This window comes from Anas platyrhynchos, chromosome 1 (genome assembly GCF_047663525.1).
Source record: "Anas platyrhynchos isolate ZD024472 breed Pekin duck chromosome 1, IASCAAS_PekinDuck_T2T, whole genome shotgun sequence".
In the NCBI taxonomy this organism is placed as follows: domain Eukaryota; kingdom Metazoa; phylum Chordata; class Aves; order Anseriformes; family Anatidae; genus Anas; species Anas platyrhynchos.
This window is the reverse complement of record NC_092587.1, coordinates 78,748,738-78,774,696: the sequence shown is the minus strand read 5'-3', so window position 1 is coordinate 78,774,696 and position 25,959 is coordinate 78,748,738. Positions and strand designations below refer to the sequence as shown.

General features: G+C 38.1%; 1 protein-coding gene across 4 annotated transcripts in view; it reads left to right on the top strand.

The window, feature by feature from the left end:
- The window catches only part of LOC101801434 (potassium voltage-gated channel subfamily A member 5), a 41,692-nt gene that overhangs the window by 6,249 nt on the left and 9,484 nt on the right, over positions 1-25,959 (top strand). The window contains exons 2-4 of one of the 4 annotated variants that reach the window (XM_072042552.1): positions 15,778-15,841; positions 21,811-21,941; positions 24,369-25,107. The exons of 1 other annotated variant lie outside the window; for it this stretch is intronic. The gene's annotated coding sequence lies outside the window, so the exon portion shown is untranslated. Of the gene's footprint in view, positions 1-15,777; positions 15,877-21,810; positions 21,942-24,368; positions 25,108-25,959 lie in introns of those variants that run through there. 2 more of the 4 variants (XM_013093100.5, XM_038169154.2) reach the window with 2 other exon arrangements.

The window sequence follows — 25,959 nt, the reverse complement described above, 5'->3', positions numbered from 1 at the left end:
AACCTGTCTGAAATATCACAATCCACAAGATATCAGGCCTTAATGAATAACAATTCATTGCAAACATTAAAAATAAATAAATAAAAGGAAAACAACATATTTTTATAAACCTTTGTCTAGGAGCTATGTCACAAAAGATTCCTCACGCCACACATGCCTGTATGCCATAGCTATTAATGGCTTTTCATCTTGGGCAGGACAATATGCACTGAAATGCATTACCCCTCCATTTTGGGGATGCTGAACTGAATATTCTTTTGGGTCACCATTAACATGAGTTTAGGTTGCTCAGCATGGCTCCAAGGGGAGTCTATATTCCCATTTAACTTTTCCATCATTCTAAAAATGATAAAACAGCAACTGTTACATAACATCATTCATCTCCCAGTGCTTTATGAACAAAAGTACAATGATCTAATACATGCAAGCAGTGTAAGAGAAAAGGCTGCGGAAGGGAAGACCAGGCTTTTCATAGGGGAGGGTGCTAGGAGAGGCACAAATGTAAGTAGGCTTGACTGGACTGGGACATCTGAAACATGAGATCACCAGAAGCAGTGAGGGAGGGAGGGAGGGAGGGAGAGAGGGAGGGAGGCAGAAAGGAAGGAAGGAAGGAAGGAAGGAAGGAAGGAAGGAAGGAAGGAAGGAAGGAAGGAAGGAAGGAAGGAAGGAAGGAAGGAAGGAAGGAAGGAAGGAAGGAAGGAAGGAAAGGGATTCACTCTGTGGTCCCCTTTGTGCTTTCCTGCATGTCTCTGGCTGACTCTACAGTTAAGAACTGAATGCCAGCATCTGTGCACTGGGACCCATCTGGAGGGGGCCACGATGCAGCATGAACAAATCCCTCTTTCATTTTTATTTGGGCTATATAAAGAGAAAATGGCACTTCCGCTGACTGTTCCTCGGCTTCTCCTGTTGCAAACACTACTTCCTGAGGCTGTTCTTGCAGTAGTGGTAGTGGTGATGAGAGCTGTTGAGTCACAGCGCATTGAGCACTCTCTGAAGTAGCTTTGCTTCTCCTTGTGCTTCCATCCACTTCAAAATAGGTAACAAAGGAAATACCGGTGCACTTTCTCTCACAGAAAATACATAAGTAAAAAGCTTTTCTCTTCTGCAACATGTCAGTGAAGCTAGTTCTGAGGTAAAACAGGGAGACCATTTAGTGGTGTGCAACAGTTCTGCTTAGCCATAGTGAGTAATGTAGCTGCCCAGCTGAGATTTGTTTGGGTCATTTGGCAAGATATCATGCTCAGTAGTGAAATTTGACAATGTCCTGCAGACAGATTGCCACCGTACTTATGGAAAAATAAAAAGAGAGCTTGATAGACCTAATGACTTTGTTTGGTCTTGCAACTTGCCCAGTGTAGGGTCAGTATGTTGTATGGTGGTCAGCGTGTTGGAAAGATCTCACTAGTAATGAGATTGATCCTGTTCAGGATAGAGCAGCAACAAGAAAACTGTGAGATAACACTTTAACAGAATATTCCTGCTTTTGGTGCAGCTGTCATTGTGTGACCATCAACTTCACTAACCTCCTCTGTTAAGCTAACTTAGTTATTTTTTAAAAATGAAATAGAAAAGATCCTTATAATATTATAGCCATTAAAATCATTCTTCCAAGGCATTCTCCCAAGGCCATTTTGTGTATTTGTAACTTTTCTAAGTTTTTCTTTCACTGTCTTGTTGTATGCATTAACTGCTCCTCACTTCTCTTTGTTACCTTACTGGATTTCTGTTGCTTTTGCCTTAATTTGAGACCTAAGTGTGCTGATACTCTTCACTGAACTTGGATCATGCTGTCTGATGTTACTGTGGAAACTCATACCAGGAATAAACATGGAAATTCTCCAGTAACTACTTTTGGGTCCACTTTCTGGAATATCCCCCGTATTTGTATGATGAAACATTGTGAAAAATATGGGTATTATATAATTAAAATCATGGCTAATTATATGAAATAAGAATATTTATGGCAATTGTAATACAAAAAAAAGTAAAGCTTGTAATGATATGACTAAAAACTTAATTGGAATTAGAAGTTGCAAAGAAAAATAGCTTATTTAAAGAAAAATAACAGCACGCATACACAATTAGCATTAAATATTGCAGTGCTTTCTTGCTTGTGTAATCTAATATAGTGTCCTTATTTGGTATTTCTTGATTCCCAGGTATCCATATTGTATTTTTACCAGGGCTGAAAAAGGCAAAACCATAGGCAGACCTGGAGTTGTTGTTAACTAATGCATTGAAGATGGTTTGTTTACCTGGAGGCATTTTTTTCCTTCTTTTCTCAGTAGTACCAGCTGGTGTAAGAAAAGCACACCTCTCTCCATAAATACTGAAAGAAAGCATGTTTATAAGCTTTGTTGAAAACACCTGAGGATTGAACCCAGTGATTGTAGCTCTAGATTCTCACCACAACGTCATCACTACTTAACTTTGTCATGTTCTCAACTGTTGTAAATGCATGATGCTTGATTCTCTGCTTGTAGTAGCCGATGGGCCACTCTCCTCTGAACTTATAACTCAAGTGGCTTCTGTAAAGTAATCACATCTTTTTGCCAATGTGGTGAATCCAAAACAGTAATGAGTTGTCCATTCTGCATTCTAAAATCCCATTCTTAGGGCACAATCGGTAACTAGTCTAACTTTGGAATAGCTTTGAATGCCCATCTTCAGGGCTTTCTTTAGAAATTTTCTGCTAAGGATATATACCTGAATTTTGTTTTCATTTTTACCTGGGTGAATCCAAAAAAAAAAAAAAAAGGTGGATCTGCTTGTTCGGGAAGAGATAGATGCAACACCCTTTGTTTTCAGTAGTTTTCTCCTTATTTGACATGGAAATAAGGTTACCTTTTCCAGTGGAATAACGTTACTTTGAATTTTCATTGAGGTGACATGACTTGGAAATGGCTTCATCTAACAGTAAAATTAATAACCTTCCTAGCTGGCAACAGAGCATTACTGTATGGGCCTTCCAGCACAGGTGGCCTTTATGGTTACTGCAGAATTAATTATCCAGATAGAATTTAGAAGTAAAGTGTTGTCTGTATTAGTAATTCAGACAAGTTGGTTGTCATCAGGAGGATGTTTCCAAAGAAATCACTGCAGGTTGTAACACTTCTCTGACATGCTGGATCTCATTTCTGTGTTTCAACTACAATACGCCACATATACTGTCATTTCCTATTTTGTGGGAAGCAGCCTTTAAACAGCCAGAGATAACTGCCTTTCTTTCATGTTTGTTATTGTTTTCTCCTCTATAATTTATGTCACCCATTGCAATCCTTCTCACATGAGTAATGATTGAGGCTGAGGATTGCCCAATTTTCACAGATATTAACTGAGAAAACCAAGATCTGAGATGAAGAGTTGCTTCTACAAGTAGAAATGATTATGTTTTTGCCTTCTATTGATCCTTCACTCTTCCAACTTTGATTATTCCATTCTCAGATTACCCTGGCTTTTACCCTTTGGATTAATACCTCACTGTGCATTCGTACCCTCACTTTTGTCACCGTCCATTTGGTAGTGATAGCAGTCATTACTGCAAAGCAGTAACTGTCAGAGCTGTCCTACTGCTGTGCATAGTAGATGTGATTACTGCTGGTAATTCCATAGTTGCCTCCCTTCAGTTTGAGATGGACACATTGCTAGAGTTAGTTGTGTTTGAAGTTGACATAGGAAAGCATCTTGCTAGAGAAGCCACCTTTGATGGAAATCAATAACAGTACTCCTCTCAAGAGTATTCCATCCTCCTCAAATTTAAAAAGGAAGCCAATTTGGAGATAAAAGTTGAAATATGCAGTCTCTTCTGTCAGTTCATGGCCTCAACCAAGTCCAGGTAGCAGAGGCTGTGTGGTCTGTGTCATGTAGGAGTACACAGAGTACATGTACAATGAAGCCTTGCAGCTCTGCTAATGAGAATACAATTGTATAATAAAAACAGATCCAGGATTGCAGTTTGTGTGAAGATATTGGAAGAAGTACAATTTAAAAATACTAGATTGATAGCACCTCTGTCTAAAGGTCTGAGGTATATGCAGGGAGCAGAGGTCAGTAAGGCTGAAATTCCTTTGTTGTGTGGTAGCACTTCACTGGTGGTGTCCTAGTACTTGGTAGCTCCCTGGAAATACATTCCAAGGTTTTCTTTGCTCCCTCCAGAGTTGATAGGGATTAGTTTAGATTCTAACACAAATTAGATACTCCATACTGAATTCTCTCAAGAAAGTTCGGCATAGTTAAATCTCTTCTAGCTCTTCTCTCTTTTCTCTGTTTAGTTGTACGTAGAAATACATGCAGCTGGGGGGAGTGGGAAGCTGAACATGATTTGAATTATTTAAGCAGTGTAGCCTTAGAATTTTTTTTCTGTTGTTTAAAATTATTTGAAAATCTGAGGGGGTGTAATTGAGGGAATGCTTAAGTGTTAATTTTCAGAGCAAATTTTATGAGTTCCTTAGTTCAGAAAGCACTACAATTTTCAAGGCAATGCTGCCTTATGTAAAGACAAGAAAGGTTATTGTGGTAGTACTACAGTAATATAAAATAATGAAATAATAAAAATAACGTCACATTGATATTATTTTATTATTACACAATTAATTCTCAGAATGTTCTAATTAGGAAATATAATCTTTAACATGCTTAGAAATTCTGGCCGTGAAAGGAAATTGATGCTAAGAAATGATTGGTCTGAAGGGTGAAAACAGTTCTGAGAAGTAGTATCTTCCAGTTAAAGTTTACCCACTGTGTTTTGCAGGAAGTAAGATTCATTGAACCAAGTAAGAAACATATGGAAGAGAAGGAATCTATAGCTGGGATATCAGTTCATTTGCCTCAGAAAGGAATGGTGGCTCCCAGAGGTGCTTCTGGATTACAGCTTTGGGCAAAATACTTACACAGTATCTCAATGGATCATGTTTTAAAAGTCTACTCGGTGTGTTGAAAGAAAGGATGCAGGTACCTCTATTTATGGAGATCCAGACTGTAGATCCTAAGCAGATACCAGCATCCTGTTGGGGGCCTCAGGGAGTAAATCCCAGTAAACATCAAAATTTCAGTCAGATTCCCAGGGCCCACTTTTCCCACACAGTATCTCTGAATGACCTTTTGTGAACATACTAAGTATAGTGGCTCTCATGTCAGTTTGTAGAATGTTTAGAGAAGCCTTGAACCTCTCAGTGTAGTAGTCAAGGCATTTCAGTCTAGATTCCTCTGGAGCCGAGAAGAGCGCTGTTTGATTCTTTAGTGGCCCTGTCCCCATGACTGATGAAGCACAGAAGAGCTCTATCAGGTACACACAGGTTACTCACTCAGGTAACTCACAGGTTGCAATGCTTATAACAGGTAAACTATGGCCAAGGTGATAATTAATATTACAGAATGGGGAAAAGTTACTTACAAGAAGCTAGCATTTTCTTATTTTTATTTGTTACCTTTCTCTAATAGTTAATACTGCAGTCTGATGCAGAATTTGCTTGACTGCATAAAAGAATGCCCACAAGCTCGTCCTAGTTGTGTTTGGTATGTTGTTTTTGTTGTTGTTTTGTTTTTCATCTGAATTTCAGACTGATATTCTAAAATGAAACCATTTTAAACAGATGCTAGAAGAATTCCAAGAGATGTAAGAGTGATCTCAGTGATGCATACTGATGAAAGAACAGAGGCTGAGGAGTGTAGGATTTTTGAGCATGAGAGGGAAAACACTCTGGATGGCTTGGAAACATTTTTAAAATGTAATTTGCACTGCTTCCTGCTAGTGGAAAATGGGGTAGGTTCTTTTTAGTAAGGAAGCTGGATATTCCACTGAGGAGGAGATATGAATTCTCATAGACATCCTGACTGCATCTATATTAGAAAATGAAATGCCCCCAGGACCATTCTCTGTCACTGAGGCCAAATGGCATATAGCAGCCTGTGCTCTTTCCCTCCATAACAAGGTGACCAGAAGCAGATTGCCTAATGGGTTCAGTTCCTGGCCTGTGCTAATTCCCAGATTGTGCCTAGATAGTATTTGGGAGAGAGCTTTTTTGTACAGACTTGCCAGTGTGACTAGAAGCTTTTAACAGTATAGGTGATTGGGATTAATTGCCCAGGAATATTTCCTCAAACTGTTTAATTGACAAGTGCAGTGTGTCCATTAAATAGCTTCTGTTTCACATTTAGGGCTGAGAAGTACACCCCACTTTGATACTGCATGGTATCTTGCCTTCAGACAATTTCTTGGAGTACCTTAAAAAGCTTTACATATTCCACCTGTTGGTAATTTCTAACCTTAAACAATAGTCAGTCTCTGTTCACTGATCAGAATTATTTCTGCAGAGTTCTGTTTACATCTAATTCTGCTTCCACGTGAACTTGTGTATAAGCACATATACTAAAAGTCACTACAAAAGTCCCCCACTTTCCTAGGTGCAAGTGGAGAACACGTGAATCTGACAGTGAGAACAGGATACTGTTGCTTTCTTTTTTGTGTGCCTGACTTTTCTGTATGCACCATCCTGTTGTAAGCTATCCATTGTGTGTCAATCACTGCACCTTGTAATTCTGCTTAGGAACTGTAGTACAATAAAGACCCTGGTGGCCCAGCACGTTACTTGTTCTTGTTATATGGCAGACTGTATTGGAAAACACAAATAAAAATACAAATACAGATAAAAAATACCAAGAAATTCAGGCAGCAGGAGACCTACAGAGATCTCATTGAAGCCAGTGTCCTTCTCAACAAAATGGTCAGCCTCACCTAAGTGATCTGCAGATACTTAGCTTGTTCCTGAAGATCCTTCTGTGCTGGTCCACTCTGTTTACACTGTGGGTTAGGTTTATATTCCTTTTCATATATGCTAAGAAGTTAAATTTGGTCCTAAATTTATTGAAAACTGAGAGGGGATTAGTGATAGGTCAAAATATGTAAATACTTTCTGACCACTGTTAGCTTTCAAATGTTTGTGACTTCTCTAAGTCCATGTGAGATAGCCTCAGAAAAATGTGCATTCAGGAAAGGACTGATCTGAAAGCATTGCTAAGCTTTTCTTACAAAGCATTAGGATTTTGCATGTAATACTGAAAGCAAAACTATTACAAGTGCATGTAACTGTTACTGCTTCCAGTGCTGTAAAACAGTGGAGCACCCAGCACAGGGGTAGAGTGAACCACCACTAGAATTATTCTGTAGCTTCAAGGAGAATCTGTGTGGCAGCATTTTCTCTGTTGTGGTTGCCAGGGACTGGAACATTAGTTACATTCAGTCAGATTGAGAAGTAAGTGTGATGTCTAGAAGTAAACTTCAACTTCAGATCTTTTCTGATGTAGTAATTTGTAGATCATGACAACAATAACTGCAATAATTTAAGATGTTAATGACCTCAGCCATCCCAACAAATAGGTAAGAAGCAAGTCACTCTGAATGAAGTGTTAAGGGCAGGTAAATGTATCGAGGGGATTTCATTTTTTTTAGTGTTTGTAGGCAGGACAACTTATGATCTTCCAGTGAACCTAGTCTTTCTTCTAATGACTCAGTTTTGTTCTTAGTCTCTGTTTTCTGACAGAGTTTGTCATCCTTCTAGGAGGATTGGCAGGACAAGACTTCTGAGTACTGGAGACCTGTCCAATGATGGCAATTTAAACAAATATTCTGAAGAATTTCTGCTGTGGAGGGGGGTTTACTCCAGCAAATGAGTGGGCAGGCTTATTGTGGGGTTTATGTCTTATGCAACCATGAGAACTTGAGGTCTGGAATGCTTAGATACACCACCTGGAAAGTTTCATTACACTTCCCAGGGCATCAGTCTTCAAAGTCTGTTTCGTTAATGAATAATCATATTTAGGAATTATTCAATACCTAGAGACAGAACACATACCTAAATGGGTATTAAAAAACAACAACAACAAAACAAGAAGTCAAAAGTATAATTCAAACCAAACACACCTTAGAGGTGTAACAAATGGCTAAGTCCCAAATAGGATTACAATCAAAGTTTTACAGTTTATTAAATGAATAGAGGTAAGCAAACAGCGCTGGGTGCGCCAGGAGTCTCTGCTCCACCAAGACAAACAGAAGTTACATCAGGCGTCTGGTTTTTATGCTCCTAGGCTCCTACATATTCATTATTACTTCTAGAAAAGGCAGGGAACTAATTATAATTAGTTCCTGGAATCTGAACCCTCCTACTGGTGCATGCGTATCAGTCTCTGGGGGTCCCTCTGGGGGTCTCTCGTGCTGAAGGCTCGTAGTCTTCCTCCCAGGCTTTTATTCTTGTATTCCTTTGTCCATCTTGGCCGTATGTCAGAGACTTGTACAGCATCCCCTGCAAGCTTTGTCTTTTAGTCATCCTTCAGCTTTTCACTTCTCCTTAATCTCTTGGCCAGATATCAGAGACTTGCATAGTGTTCCATGCAATAGTCACAATAGTTAGCTGTTATTCTGAAACCCCTTTGTTCTCTTATCCCCTATTGACACGAATTGCTGGACCATTCCTTTGCAAAATACAAGAACTATATACATTAACCACTCAGTTTTTCTTAGACTTGTGGTTATACAAGGGTATGTAAGACAGAAAGTAGCATTTCATCATATCATGCGGTCCTAGCATTGTTCCATATTGACACAAATCAGATGAACAATTTTCACAGAGGTAAGTGACCAAAATCATTATTGGAGCTGGTAAGGAGAAGGGGCTTTTCTAATAATTAGTCTTGGAGAGAGAAGTTGTGATGTCATTATTGCAGTGTTTATGAGCAGAGTGATATATATTTAAAATATTTCAGGATTCCATCCGGCCCTTTGTTTACTCTGTAACTGTGAATTAGTCCTACTGAAACCAACTTTTGTTCTGTTCCAGGAGTCCTACTCATATAGACTTGAGGTTTGCAGTCATGTCCTTTTCCCTTGAGTTTTGACAGACTAAACAAAGCAGAGACCTCTCTTACAGTGTTAGCATGTTGAGAACATGTGCTGTGGGGAGAAGAAAGTGTGAGATAGAATACTGATTATTGTCCAAACTTAGCTAGCAAATAGCAACATAGCACATCTTGCTCATCTATATGTATTTCCTAGCAGGTAATGCTGGGAAGGTGTGTGAAGGGCCCACATTTGGAAGAGACAATAATGGGAGACTGATGTCTGGAGCAAAATGCTCATGCAAAAATGCTTCTTCCCTGGGGAAGCTCTCCCACAGCTAGATGTAGTGTTATCTAGCTGTCTGGTTCTAATTCCAGGACTGCAAAGAGAGCATGGCTCTTAAAACTCTGCCTGGGATTTTTATTTTTGTATTTATTTATTTATTTATTTTCTGCTGTTGGGTAATTAACCCAAGCATTCAAGAATCAGTCTTTAATTTCATATGCCATCCACTTTTTATCCCCAAAACCTATACTACTTCTTTTCTGATTTTCTAATTGAATTATAATGGGTGTAAATGCACACTGTTAAATTTCCTCCTGTTATTTGCATAAAACTCAGAGACAGGAGCCAGTGTAACATACTTCGAATTTGTTTTCCTTTTAAGAAGGGGTTTTCATTTTAGATTTAATTATTTATTTATTTTTCCTGGGCACATCTGATGTCAGGCTTCCCAAATGAGAATGGTTAGACTGGTGCTGACATTTTTAGAAATATGTGCAAATGGAAAAATATCCTGGGAGTTCTGCCAATGGCTGATTCTGTAAAGTTTTAGAGTCCCCACTGAACAGGAGACATGAGCCAGGTACCTTTATAGAAAAGAAGTCTTACTCATGAAGTACCTACTTGGGTGTGTTCAATGAGTGCCTTCTCAATTTAAGAAAAGAGCAGAAGGGAATTCCAGAAGATTCTGATTCTGTTAGGAGATACTTATTCACCTTTCAGACCAAATGATAAACAGCTGATTTAGCATCTTTCTCAAAGGAAGGCACAACTACAGCAAAAGATCCTGGCAAAAACAAAACAAAACAAAACAAATCAAATCAAAACAAACAAACAAACAACACACACACACACACACACAAAAAAAAAACAAACACACACACAAAAAAACCACACACACACACACAAACAACAACAACAAAAGATTTTCCAAGATTTAACATGCAAGGATAACAAACAAAGTGGTTCAGACAAATTTCCTTCCTGATCCATGGCTATTCCTTCTAGTTCGGTGCTGATGTGACTGGGACAAAATAGTGTAGAGCTGAGTTGATTTGCAGTGAATCCAGTCTTTTCATTTCACACTGAGATGGCAGAATTTGGAGGATGAGTGCAGTTGATTAGTAGTGCTATGAATGTGAATTTTCATAGGCTTTGCAGCATGCTCATTTTAACTGTTCTCAACAGAGCAAATGTCTCATTAACAAATAATAGTCTTTCACGGCGTGCAGGTCAAATGCTGCTCTTTACTCGAGGAGAAGCAGACCACCCTAAGAGAACAGGGGATTGTACATGGGTTAAACCAACACAGGATATACCCTAAGGGTACAATATCAGTGCTTGCTGAGAGCAGATTGGCTATGTCTATATCCAGGGCTGCAGGCGACTCCCGCTGTGTTGCTGGCTCTGTTGAGTTTGGATCTCAGTAGGAGCCTGGGGCCAGGAGCTGGTGCTTTTCACTGAGGCAAAATAGTGCTCAGTGAGTGGCAGGACCTCAGCTCCAGCTGAGCTCAGTGCTTAGCCCTGTCTGCTGACTGGCTGTGTCTTGCCTCTGTGAGAAGCAGAATCTGCTGAATTGCCCCATGGGTCAGTGCTCAACAGGATCAGTGGCTCTTCTTCCACCCTGCTTGGCATATTCTGTACAGCTGGCTCTCCCCTCTCCCCTGATGAATGGTAGCATGCTTGTTTGAAGCATGCACCATTGTTTTCCCAGCATGAGAACATTTTGCAGAGTCAGCAGTCTCCAGAGCCCAGAATGCTTCGTTTCATCATCATCTCTTTTCTGTTTACCTTATGTTATGTTCACTTGTTGACAAGGCTGAGTGGATGTGGCTGTGCCTGGTGCTGCACATACCAGCCCGTGTGTTGTGGAGTGCATATTCTGTCCTTGGCAGGGCTCCCTGGTCTGGCTTATATTATGGATGGCTCCCCACTCAGGGACACTCTGGCTTATTGGTGGTCTGAGCAGAAAGTCTAGGTACAGCTATTTTGACATATGTTAGGATTTCTCTGCAACTGCTGTGTGGAGTACCACAGAAATAGAGTATATCAGCCTTACAGAAGACAGCATGTTGAACTGAGTTGGATTCATTCTGATTCGTTCCGTAAAAGGATTTGATTGTTTCCAAGGGGAGAGTTTTTTAGGTACTCTGTGTTTTTGGTTTTGTCTTTTATCAGTAGTTTTTGAATGTCTTGGCTGTTTTAAAGCAAATTTGGCAGGACTCTAGCCTTAAAAAAAATATTTTTAAAACTTTTGTAAAGGTAGCTGAGTGCACAAAGAAAAGATAGCCAAATGAATACTGCTTTTCTTAGGGAAAAGTTACTACATTAGCTTTCCTAAAATTGTACTCTATGAATACAGGAAGGACATAGTGAATGAAATACATTATTAAAAAAACGTATTCACAGACTTCTCTGAAATGTAACAAATACTGATTAGATGCCATTTATAGAATTACAGCAAGAAGCAGAGTTGTGCTTAGTAATATGGCAAATAAGAGCATATTTAGACAGAGTCCTTCCATTCTTCTAGCAGTACATTCAGAACAAATTTCAGACTTCTAACTTCTCCTAAAGTCCGTTGTAACTGAGAGAGAGAGAGACAGACAGGCAGAGACCAAGAGACCCCTCTTGATTTCAGTGAGTTTGGGACCAGGTTTGTCATGGTCTGTCTCATGCCATCCTGGTGTTTTACAAGTTGAGGAAACAAAATCTTGAAACCAAAACTCTTATTCTTTTCTGCTGCATTGAAGTGGAGTGCTTGGAGGGTTAGGAGGAATGGAGGAAAGAGTTTTCAAGAAAGCTCTCTCTTTAGTATTAGACTTTAAAAAGGCTGAGTTTAAGTAGATTAGTTTGTATGCCCCATAGCATCCATGCACAGCAGTAGTGCTAGCTGCAGCTTCTTTTCTTCCTGGAACTGAATAACAGCTCATCCTATTTCCTTTTGTAAGAATAAAGTACTATGCAGAGAGTTTGTTGATTCCTCCCTACTTACAAACCAACTATCCATACATATTACTTCCACGGTGGCATTTTCTTTATGGGATAGGACTTCATGGCCTGCTTTGAGAATAGATGGTAAGAAAAGCAAGAAATATTACTGTGCTGTGTTTAAAATGGGACCTGAAAAGCATAACTGGGCCCTGAACTACTTTCCCAAGGTCACATAGTGCCAGGGTGCACAACAGAGAATGTATTTCCTGAATGGGATACTAATATCTTAATTTTAAGTACAATGTGGTCACACTTGCTGCCAACATGTCTTACAATCATAAACTCAAATGAAAGCGTTAAGTATACCTGGCCAGAATTACCGTCAATTTAGTGGCATCTAGTAGAATAGTTGTTATATACAATTTGCTGTTGAATTTACAAATTTGTTTATCACTTCTGCTCCTGGCCATTGTGATCTGTTTTATTTACATTCTCATACAGTGTTCATTACTGATTCTGCATTCACCACCTCCAACAATGCTGTAAGAAATGTATCTAACAGCCTTGGTGTATTGTTTCTCTCATCCTCTCCTTGTGAGAGCTGTAAGAAGTGAAGCAATTGGAGATTTTAGAAAGGAAATATGGATACACATGTATTAACAGTATGTGTAGCTATTTTTTATTTATTTATTTATTTTTAATATCTTGGGTTGAAATTATGGATCATCCTGAAGTCAGGGCACTTAAACTTCATCAGTTCATATATGGAAAATTTGTGGGGGAATTAGAAGGTGTTTGATCTGTTGCCATTGCTAAGAAAGAGTACAGCATTTTGTCGTCATTGTAGTGATGGCTTTCTTGTGATATCTGTTTAAAAAAAATGGTAAAATTCTCTACAGATCAGACACTAACAACATTTTTAACTTTTTACTATGCAAAAATGCAGTATATGTAACAATGCAAAGGTAGACAGGAAAAGCTCTACATTTAAAATCTGTTTTTTTCAATTAAGATTATGATGCTGTGAAGTCTGACTCATGGTTGTCAAATCCTCAGCCTATTCAATTTTGTGAAAAAACAGCCTTTTTTGAATGATAATAAATACTGCAGAAAGGCTACAGAAGAGGGGTATAGGCACACAGAACCTGACTTTGTATCCAGTAAGGAATTCGAAATTTTAGAAAAATCTTCAGCAAAAGCCTTGTGAATTATTTTGTTTCCCTTTATATTCTTGCACCATTGGAAAATAAATATAACAACCTGCTGCAATACAAATAGAATATAATCTGCTATTTTCTCTTGACCATTGTGAAAGTCTGCTAGAATAGTCAAAGAATGGCATGCAGGCAGTTTGTAAAATCATTTTGCATGAAGGGATTTCAAAAAGCTTCCCCAAAAGCTACCTACAAGTTATTAACTCACATTTGGGGACCATCTGCCTACTAGCTTTTCAAAATAATTCTATAAGCACACAGGCTAAAAGCAAGGAATATCTTACAAAAGCATCTTTTACAGAAATAAAAAAAAAAAAATAGAGAGAGAGAGAAAGAGAGAGAGAGAGAGAGAGAGAGAGAGAGAGAGAGAGAGAGAGAAAGAAAGAAAGAAAGAAAGAAAGAAAGAAAGAAAGAAAGAAAGAAAGAAAGAAAGAAAGAAAGAAAGAAAGAAAGAAAGAAAGAAAGAAAGAAAGAAAGGAAGAAAGAAAGAAAAGGCAAATCCCCAAATAGTTGTGCTTTACCTTTTGTTACTTCTATAGGTTATAAATCATAAGAAAGGACAGAAGTGTAGCTGGGGCATTGCCAAAATATATACATGTTCTGAGAATCATCATGCAGTTTACATTGTAGAATTTTGGCCTATTTTGGTGGCAGCTACATTTGCTTGGGCAAAATGCAGTGTCTGTGATATGGGCATTACTATGGGTCATCAGACTTTAGGATGTTACTGCAATTTTCCTGCTGTAGAGAAAGACCACATGTCGGAGGTAGGTTTTTTCAAAAGCTGTAAGGCTTCGTTTACATGGGAACACTTTGAAAACTTAACCTGAATAATAGCTAGATCTGATGTGTGATGGTGTGATGACTGGAAGTGGTACATACACCTCTGTGTAAGTCTAAAGGTAAGTCTGACTCAATATAACTAAGTCCATATCAGAATACTGAAACAAATTTAAACTTTATTATTTTAAAGGAGAATGACTGCGCAGGGACTAAACAGACTAAAAATGACTTTTTCCTAAGCATAAAATCCCCATTTTTAAGAGTCATTTGATAAGTCTGAAAGGACTGAAAATCATTGACAAACAGCCATGCCATGTTTATAATTTGCTGTAAACAAATGGCATAATTTTACAATGCACTGAGTCTTGAATTTTTTTATTATTTATTTTTTTCCCCCCCAGGTCCTAAATTCCTTTTGCCATCTGTAGGTATTGAATGCAATCAGTATGAGCCAGCATGAAGTACAGGTAGAATTGAGAATGACCTGTGCTGCTCAATATGCAGATATGTCATAGCTCTCATCAAATTTCCTGGCTATTGAATGAAGAGTAACTTAATCCTGTGAGCTATGAACAATACTTTACCTTTCCTAGCTGCAAAACAGACTGGTGACCTGGAATTAGGGTCAGAGAAATGTCTGCTCTATTTTTATTTGATTTGAATTGTATCTGGACTCTGAAGGCGTGATACTCTACTACAGAATTTAATGGAAAATTTGCTACTGGCTTCAGTAAATATGGGTTTAAGCAGCACTGCTGCTGATTTCAGTAAACTTTCCTACTATCAGTTGGATGGAATAGCAATGGGTCTGCACCTTGCTCAGAAAGAGTGAAAAAATATCAGAGACAGCAGTCTGCAAAAGGTTAAGGATGAGATAATTATTATTCACTGTCATCTCCAAACTTAAATTATGATTCAAATTGGTTCTGTGCTCTCCAGAAAGGCATCACATGGAACTATATAGGGCTGGGTGTCACTGTCAGTGCATAATATTTAACCTGGATAAAACGGAGCTATAGAAGGCAGGAGGAATTTAAGGCAAATGGGACTTGGGGGTTTCCTTAAGAAAACTTATCTGAGGAGTTATAAGTAACAAAATGATGTTTAAAGACATTGTATAGCGTCATAGCCACACTAACACTAAGGATTTGAAAAGATAGCTGGAATAGCCATTGATTCCATGTTTTTATTGTCTATAACTTATAATTGTGGATAATCTGGATATTCCCTTAAATATCCTGCCCCTTTGGAATACAGTTAAGTATTTTCCCTGTACAATTTCCTGTGTCACTAATTCCATGGCTTAATTGCATGCCTTGTAAAAAAGTATTTCCTTTTCCTGTTTTTAAACTGCCTGACATATATTTTATTGATTGTCCCTAGCATATTTTTCTCAGTGAACAAAAAGTCCTAGTCTGATTTACTTTGTTCTCTATAACATACATTTTGCTGAAAGTCTTATCCTTTATGAAGTAAATAACCCAGTCTTTTCTACAACTTTACATATGACAGTTGATCAAGGCCCTGGACATTAGCATATTTTCTGGGGGCCTTTTCATGTTTTGAACTCCAGCATCTAAATCTGTTCACAGGATCCTAAATGGCGCTGATCCACTAATTAATGTAAAGGCGGCATGACATTTTCAGCTTCATTTTATTTTCCACATGCACCCTGGCATCTTCATAACCTTGATTGCAGCTTGCATAGTGATCAAAACCTTCACTTTGCAGGTAGTAAAGGCTGTGTCTGCACTGGTAGTCCTTCTCAGGAGCTGAAGAGGAGCACTTACCCAAAGTGGGTGCTGCCAGGTCTTCTGGATGTTCACTGTGGTGAGAGTTGGGCATATTCAAATTTGAATGCTTCTGTTGAACATTCTGGCTATCTTGTCTTTACACTGCTCACATAGACATTCCCAGAAGTATTCTAGCTTTTTTTTTTTTTTTTTTTTTTTTTTTTTTCCAGAATGTATACAGATATTTATATCCCTGTAATGCTTATGAATATTTTTTCTTTATACATTATATTGTTACAAATTTTACTGGCCATTTAGTTGTATATTCATCTAGCTTTTTCCTCCTTCTGAAGGCCCTCAAAGTTCTTTTTTGTCCCAAATATTTAAAAAAGAAGAAGAAGGGGGGAGGAGGGGATGATACTTTATTTCACTTCCACCTCTCCAGAGGAAATGTAAATATTCAAGAAAAGATCAACATGGACCAATGATGACAAGAGATGTGTTAGTGACAGTGACAGTGGACATTCAATAGGAATAAATGACTGCTGCATTCACTGTAAAATTGTCCCCTGAATACAGAATAGGATGTTATGATCTGCTGAGATCTAAAAGTTTTGATTTACTTGTTTCTGTAGGCTTCAGGAGGCTGAGATACGTTAGTGAATGCTCTAAGTTATGAGGAGCAACAATGAATGATAAAGGACTCCACTGAGCACTGACTGGGTCCGTTAGCCATTTGGAGCTCAATAATCTTATTTCTCTGGAGATGTTCAAGTGTTGCAGTGAAAGTAAATCTGTGTGTCTTGGCTGTGGGTGTGTGAGACTGTGCTGAAAGATGGTTTCATCTTTTGCTCTTTTCAATTTGTGAATGGCCTTGTTCTTTGAACAACTAGCAAAGACATTAGTGAGACTGCCTTATCAAGCTGTCCTGCTAATTTTGACAGCCTCTGTGAGGCTCAGAGAGACAACACCTCCTACAGGCTCTAGCAACACCTGTTGAAGTTATATTCTGTCAGACACAACATTGCCTTGCCAGCCTGAATTTGCCTTTGCAGCTGGTAGCTTTAGGACCAGAAACCTGCCCAATACTTCTTCGTATTGAGGTAGATGGTATTGTTTCAGCAGACTCTTTATTTTTTCTGATGTTATTATATTCCTGGTCTTCATTCCCAGTTCACAGAGAAGTATGCCCTCACATCATAGCCTGGGCAAAAGCAGGGACAGAGGAAAAGCAATGCCTCAGGATGATCGCTCTCATATTAATGAACATATCAGGGCTGATTTAATTACATAGCATGAAAATGAAAAGCTAATCTGACCCTTTTTGTGGCAGTTAAATTGTGCAGTTTAGATAATTACCAGTGTCTGTCTCAAAAACAATAGGCCCAGCCCTGGTTCTATTCAAATCCTTGGAACTTTGCCACTGACTTCCCAATGATCTGAATTGAACTCAGCATTCTCTTTCATACAGAGGAGAGGATTCTGACAATCCTTTCAAAGAGAGAATATTGATGATCTCTGTCAATAACTTGAATCCTGTTACAGTAGCATCAGGTAGTTTCTTAGGGAAAATTGTTAGATTCTTGCACATCAGTATGGTGTTTCAGAGGTATATTTGCTGAGTTACACTTTTTATAAAATCCCTTAATAAGTGAGTCTATTTGCTCACCATCTGGTGATGATCTTACTTAAAATACAGTGAGATTGGCAACTAAATCATTCATGGACAAAGTATAAAAGTTGCATGAATCAGTTAATACTGTTAAGTCCAAAACTTACTTGTAGATACTTGAAAAAGCAAACTATAAATCTTTCCTCTTAGGACATAAACTCTTTGTAAGAAGGAGAAATATCTCACATGCTTCTAGTGCCAAAATATCAAGTAGCATTTTTTTTTTTCCCTCCAGATTTCTTTCCTGTTAACTCTTGTTCAAAATATAGCACTGTAATACTTGTCTTGAAACTGGTTACACCTCATATTCAAGGCAAAATTCTTACACTTTAAAGATTCAGTTTCATCCTGGAAGCTTTAGTCTTGCTTCAATTACTTTAAGTGCTTTTCAGAGATGCACCAAGCAAGGAACTAATCTCGTTCTGTGTTATTTTCAGTGCCTGCTAATGTTTATATCCAATGGTGGCTTCCATGTGCAGTCAAGATGCATTTAGAGGGGATGCATGTACTAAAAATCCTATTTAAAATAAGTTTGAGAAATCTGCTAGCAGATAAGGTTGAAAATTCCTACATACAGGATTAAAATGGGATGAGTTCAGAAAAGTATTTGCATAGTTTCGTAGATTAACAGTGCCAGAAGACATTTTGTTAGGTGAGGATGTAAACATATAAACTTGAAGCCTGTAGTGACACACACCATCTGTCATGGACTCAGAGCCTCACTCAGCTTTTCATTTAATGAGCGGGAAGACGAAGAGGGTGGGTCTTGACATCCCAAGCCATCAAAGATGAATGAGATCTCCTGAAGGTTTGTAGTAGTGAGGAAAAATTGTGGGTTGCTCTATTTGACAGCTGGTTGACCGAAATCCTTTATGACCCATAGTAGAGTTGAATGTGTATTGTGTTCCCTACCCAGTTTCCTTCCTCCATTAACTCAACCATTTGTTTTTTTCATGTGAGATGAAAGGATAATAGTATACCAAATCAGTGTGAGTGACTTGGGACTATAACCAACATTAGAGACTCAGGTTCAAGTTGCTCATTAGAATACTGACAACTTGGGGTTTGAAGTGGCTGTTTAAAATCCCAAGAGGATATCTTCTAAATCTGCTTTTTCATTCTCATCCCTTCCATCTCCTCCCCTCAAAACTCCTCCAATTAATCACATCTACTGCCTAGCACATATCAAAAAATAGTGTAGATCAACCTTTAAGCTTCATTTGACTTTAAGCTTCATTTGGTCACTGCACCGAGCCTGACTGAATTTAAGAAGAGATTGGACTGTGCGCTTAGTCACATGGTCTGAACTTGGGTAGACCTGTGCGGTGTCAAGAGTTGGACTTGATGATCCTTAAGGGTCCCTTCCAACTCAGGATATTCTATGATTCTATGATTCTATGACTACCTGGCTGCTGCGTATGGGAATGTGGCAAGACACAGGAATCTTCCGTTTTAATTTCTTTTTTTGTGTATGTTTGAGAGTGTTTGCTGTTACCTTGGGAAGTCACAAGGAGTGAGACCATTCTTTTCATGTTTTCAGTTAGCATCATGTTTAGATTGGCCCAGAAAAAATTGTACAATTGTACAGTTACCGTCCAGGACACATAGTCTTTCAGCCTACAGTGCCCTTACATAATTTCATCAATCATGTACAAGCGGCTGTCACAGAGACATGTTGTGGGACAAGCTTTCTTGAGGAAGGAATTTCAAGATATTGTCTGCAAGAGCTGGTAAAGACCTAGTGTCCCATCTGAGAACCTTTCCCAGAGAACTCTGAACTACATGTAAAACAGGCATGTTTCCATACCGCATATCTCTTTTGAGACCTAACATCCTCAAAAAAAAAAAAAAAAAAAAATCACTGAAAAAGTACCTTGCTTGTCAACTACTGGTGAGCAGTGAGCACACTGGACTGTGCCTCTGCAACTTCCCTCCCTTGTGTTTGGATCACCTGGATGAGACATGTGCAAGGAAGTGCAGCAACACAGTACCAGCCTGATGTGAGTGAAGAATTCCTGTTTACAAGTGATTTCCCAGCTGTTATGAGCAATTGTTTTTCTGGATTTTTTTGCCTCTCAGATGATAAGACAAACCTGAAAACTAAGACATTTCAAAAGCCCCATTTACTTCATATAGTCATCTTAGAACAGCTCCAAACAAATACAGATTCAGGACAAGAGACTGCAGCTCAACACTACTTGAAAATACTGTTGATGTGAGTTTTACAAGCAAAAAGTTTTGTTTAAGTCAGTAGTACCAAGGAGCCTGTCTATTGAACAGAAAGCCCACAGCTGCTCACAGCAGGACACTGCTGCTTTAACAAGCTTTTCTCTAACTGCTCCAATACCCTGTAGCGGGTGGTTTATGTTGTTGTTGTAATCATCTATCAAACTGCAACATCATTTGTTGTCCTGAGGTGCTGACTCTAGTGGAAGCTTCTACTGCAGTTTTCCCAGGCTTCATTTCAGGTCACTAATCATATCCTCCGCAGGCTTTTGCATGGATTGTCCTCCAGCTGGAAGAGTTATCCAAGAGAAATGACATGACTTACCAGTCTGGGGTCACATTTCTAGATTGTGAGTGGACTGAGGGAAGTTTCTGTCCTTTGTCTTCATGGAAGACCTGACATTTGAATGTGGTGAAGATGTGCAAGCCTTCAGTCTTAGTTCTTTCTCACGCACATCCTCTTCCCTCCAGGCAGCCAGCTACATTGGGAATGGACAAGAAGAGAGAGCAGAGGATGTGATGGGTGACTTGAGCTGGCATCTGGATGCTGAGCAGCAAAATGTCTCTGCTGGCTTAGGTTACCAACAAAAGATTTGTTGCCTTTTCTCTGAGTCACCATCAGAAATCCACATATAGGACTTGAGTTGAGTTGACAGTATATGAAGTTTGCCCCGAGACAAATTTGGAGAACAAAACAGTGATAGGAATAAAACATATTTTTCTTTATTTTGTTCTGTTTTGTTACCTGCAAAACAAGATTTGACAGAGTGGAAAAGCAGGAGGCCACATGATTTAAAAGGGATAGATAAAGGGCTAGTTGAGACCTTTTGGCAGATTTGTTTGTGAAAGCTGGAATAATGCACTGTAGCACAAATGATCCCTCTGCTAACCTTACCCCATATCCAAGCCATTCCTACCTACCACCTCAGCAAAAAAGCAGAATGCTTTGACTAAATACTTGCTAAAGTCCTTGGAGACCTCACTGCTCCAGTAGCTGTGTGAGACAAATATTGCTACTGAGTGGAATTCTCAGCCCTGAGATTCTCTTTCCTGATACAAATGTCATTTTTTTGGCAGGATGCAGATGTTCCATTGACAATGTTTCTTTGACTTCTCCTAATGAAAAAGGAGAAAAGATGACCATCTAGCCTTAGATTTATAATATTCTTGAAGGAATACATGGTATCCAATTGCTAATTCACATGTTATTGAGGTATTCCCTCTAACCTAGGGAGTTCACAAAAGAAGTGAATCCTCTCTGTTCTTTGCTTCTGTTTGGTTAGAAAATGCTCTCAGGAAAATGGAGTTGAAAGTGCTGATTCTTGAAAGAGGTCTCTAACACTCAACAGAGACATAAAGAAATGAATGGAACGGAATGGAACGGAATGGAACGGAATGGAATGGAATGGAATGGAATGGAATGGAATGGAATGGAATGGAAATAGCCTAGAAAACTGAGTTTCCTATGATCACTCTCATTTCTGGAATTTGATAATACTCAGATTCCTGTCTAGTTATTTCTGGATTTCAACAGAATCTAGAGTCTAAGACTCGAGAAGATGAGTCCCTTAAGAAGTATGAATACAGGTTTATACTGCAGCAGACTGGCATGGGATTTTGTATTACAGTACCTAAGCATGCAATTACTAAGGATTTAAGCATCTAATTCCTCTTATGACCTGGTCTTCATCACATGTCTGCCGGTGAGGGATGGCTCTCACTATTCCATATCAGGTAACTGTGTTTTGGGTTCATGAAGCATAAATCCTTGATGGTCTTTCTATTGTGGCATCTAAGATCATGCCCTAAGGTGATAAAGCTAGTCAAGAAATGTGTAATGAACAGCTATTTTATTGATACTGCATTTCATTAACGTGTCTCAAAAGGGGCCCGCAACACCTCACAGGAGGAGGCTAGTAATTTTTGTAAAGGTTTTTTACAGTGTCAGTTTTCCTTAAGACTACCAGAAATTTGAATTTTTTAACCCTTTTCATATCTAGGGACATCACCAAGGCAATAAGAACAGGAAGAACTTCAACCTTCACAAATACTGAAGACTGATTGCTAGAGAAACTGCATGTCAGAGTAGTTGCATGAAAAATCAGTAAATAATTCTGTCTCTGTGCTTTTCAGAGTGGTCTGGAGCTCATGCAGTAGTGCAGGTCTCCAGATGGCTTTCCATGGCATCGTCTTCCATAGCGCACCAATGAGCCACAGGACTGAGACAGAAATTCCAGTGTGGGGAGGGTGTGAGTCATGAGACGGTGAGTTGAAAGAAACAGCAGGATAAAAATAACAGAGCACAATATGATGCAGAATATTAATCTCTTACTCTGTGTTATCCTAGCTTGTATTACATACACTACTATATTATACCGTAGATGCTCTACTGCTCAAAACTGACCTCTGTATGCTGCCCTGAAAGATTATGGCTCAGGATGCCAGTTTACAGGGACTTCTAATGCTTGCACCTTTTAGTCTGACAATTCTTAATCAAGAAGTTCATACAGTAAAAACATGTAATCAAAGAGTATAAAAATGCCACTTTTGCAGCATTCATCATTTTTATATTTTATATGAATATGTCAAATTCAGTTAATTTTAAATTACAAAGAAAATTCAGTTAATTTTAAAATAAAAACAAAACCAAATAATTTTTCTTTTAAAATTCCTCTCTTTTTCCAACTTTCTTTTTTTTTTTTTTTTGTTTTGTTTGTTTGTTTGTTTGTTTTCTTCCTGTTCTCCAGGAACAGGAAAGAAAGAAGAAAAGTACAAAAATACTAAGAAAGCTGACAAAAAAAATCAACTTTGATTCAAGCTAACACAATTCAGTAGAGAGAAAAAAAATAAAGTAGAAAGAGCAGAGGAAAAATCAGGTATTTAAGTTTGAGATGTCATTCCCTATTTTTCTACTCAAATCTACCACCCTGTCCTGGCTGAACTTCATGCTGAGAGAATTACTCACAACAGAATTAGGAGCCCTCATAGGGAACCACTGTTTTCAGTTCAGCTGTTTGAAGTATTTGAGTAAAACATCTAACTCAGTCACCTTGATGCCTCCTACGATCAATGGAGCAAGAGAGTGATCTACAGAGAGCTATTTGAAGCTTAGGAAGCCTATTACCATGTTATTTCTCAACTCAGTCAGGAATCTGGGCATCATAACGGCAGCAGGAAACTCTCCTTTAACTTCAAAGGGTACCATCTCTGACACTGTTTTCACTGCAGATTAACACACAGACATCTCTTTTGGAAGAAGCCATGTCTTTTGTATTCGGGGATAGGAAGAAGTGTTTATTTTACTTCATATGGATTCAGTTCAAAAATTTTCAAATGGATTTCATGTGGCTTTTTGCATGTTAAGTCACAACTGAGGAACATGAAAACAAGTGACAGGGCAACCTTCTCTGACAAGCAGCAAGGTGACAGTGTGGTCCCTGTGCTGCAGCTCTCAGAATGTGGATGACAAATGTTTGTAGGGTTCTCCCTCCTACTTGTCCTTTCAGGCTGCCTGAAGGAGTGAAGTATCTGCACACATATTGAAAAAAAGGTGTTGTTAAATCATGACCAATCTAAAGACACATGATTTAAGTCAGGCATGTGTTTGTAAAGTATTATGGCTGAGGTATACGTTTGTGGTCAGAGCAGTTCTTACTCCCTCTCAGACCCAGTTTAAAAGAAATTCTTCAGTTCCTGTAATTGAAACTACTTTGATTAATCCTTTTTATTTATTTTTTTTTAATTTTTTTTTTTTAATTTTCTTTTTTTTTCCCTATGTTTTGTCTTACAGAGTCTGCCTAGGAAGCTATTTTGGAATATATGTTCTGTTTCTTTTTATACTGGTTTTAAGCAAACAGTTATTTTATATTTTTATTTCCATCTATTTAATATATTCTTTATATTTCCATTTATTTAACTTGTTCTTATGTATCATGTCTTTTTATTTTCCAATACATAAAGAAAATACATTTATTTTAGAAGTTATAGAAAAATTGAAGTCATTGTAATCATGATGTGATGCCTTTGGAATACATTTTGTTTACTATTCAGTAGCCACCGTTTTTCTTAGGACATTGTTTGTTTGAATGTAACTTTAAGTCCAATAAAGTTCCAGGACTAATCTCTTGGAAGGGGATATTTTTGGCCTATATTTTCAGAGTGGGAGATTGGAATTAGAAAAGGGTTTAAGTATTTAGGCCTCTATTCAACTCTGAGGTCAGGGGAAATCTGTCCGTTGGAAATAGTCATTTTACCAGTTGGAATTAGTTGCATGTCAAAATGCCCAGCATGAAGGGGTTGTTACATTTACTGTATTCATTGCAAGCAGATAGGTAGGCCTTGTACCGTGTATATTACTGCAGGGGAGCTGACCTATTTTTCTGAAGAGAATAAAGCCCTCCATAAAAATCTAATTTGCAAGAACAGTAATAGGGGAAGCAATACTGTTTTCCTCTAGGATGTTTCATTATGCATAAAATTGATGAAGGAAACCTTTCCAGCAGGAAAACCACTGATGATGCTTAGTGAAACTCAGTTAATAATAGCACCTCTGAAAGAAAAGTGAAATAATGGTGCATTTTTCACTTGAATCTAAGCCATTATTCTGTATGCAGTGTAGAGCCTAATGATTTTATCTTGATACTTTCTATAGTTTTTTGCATTACCTAAGTGTGGTTGCTTTCCTCTTGCAGATACTGACTATTGGGAAGATACTGTTGCAGCGACTGAAACCAAACATATTTATTCCTTGTTCTCTAATCATCTTTGGTTAGCAGAAATAGCTGAAAAAACTTTCACCTGGACAAATAACTGTGATATCCCCATGAAGCATGCACTCTCATTGAGATGGATTTCTTCTTTCAAACTGTTGAAAGCCTGTTCTTCTTGGAGGTTTCTTTCATAGAGGAATTGTTTAGTACTACAAAAGGAGTGTTCAGAGTGCAATAAAAATTCAAAACTTTTGAATTCACTCCCAGGCACAAGAAGACCTAACTACCTGAGATTTTGTTTGGAAATAAATTAATGTCTCTTTTTTATCCCCCAAACCACTGGGGCTCTGTGCTTTCTCTTTTGTAAATAAGTTCTTATACTTTGGGTAACTTTTACAATGTTTCTAACATATCAAATTTTCTCATTGTTCTGGAAGAAGATTCAAGTGTTGGTTCTTATTTGCATTCATCTTTATTTATTTTGTAATCTTGAGATACGTTGCATGTCTGGAGTTTGTATTTCAACTTTTAACATAAAACTGCTGTACATACAAGTCTAAAATGCATCTGAAGATTAGCCTAATCTTTCATGTGACTCTAACTTGAACGTTTTTCTGTTTATGTTTATATTGCTATTTGAAAAATGTGCATTACCTGTATTCTTTATGCCTTTTTTCCTGGCTATAACTCAATAAAATTATTTATTTCCCCCTTCAGCAGATCCACATCACATGTGTATAACAGATATAAGTTTTTAAAAGAATAATGTTTTATAGTCATAAATATCTAAATCTATATCATTATTTTTATCTACAGCCTAATATGTATCTATCTGTAACAGCCTGAACATCTTCTGACATAGGATTTGGGATGGTGAAAAAATTACCAGTCAGTGGTAAATTCAGTTTAGCAGTAATGCTTCACAAGGCTGTTTGGACTTGAATAGTAGATTATTCTATTCCCTAAATGTATATGCTCTTAATTACAATTCTGACTACGGCTAAGTTTAGAACTGGTATTAGCCATGTGAGTCAGTTGGGTGTTACACGTTTCATCAGGCTACAAGTAACTTCTATGTCACTTCAGCTCAGGGATTAATAAATGTCTGCAATATGTCCTTTGTCACAGAATATGCACGTTTCTAAGGACTGCTAGCATAACCTTTCAAAGCTCCCAGTCATTGTGTTATTTAAGAAGGAATGTAGTTCAAGAGATCTGCCACTGGCCTGGGATAACAGAGACTTTTATTTATTTATTTATTTATTTATTTATTTATTTATTTTGTGAGAGCAAGTATATTAGGTGAAATCCAACCATGTGGCATTTTCTGAAAGTTAACTGAAGTACTAATTTGAGGACAGCATCTAAAATGTCTGTGAGAATCTGCATCTTGCTGACTTGCCCATGGGCCCTAATTCTGAGGCAGAGAATAGACAAAAACTACATTTTCTGGTGAAAATTGTTCATTGAATGAGCCTGATGAGCACAAAAACAGCAGACCCAAGGGAAGCAAGTTGCTTTGCTCCACCATTTGAAGTTAAATTCAAAAGAGAAGGCTTGAGGAGTTTGTGTG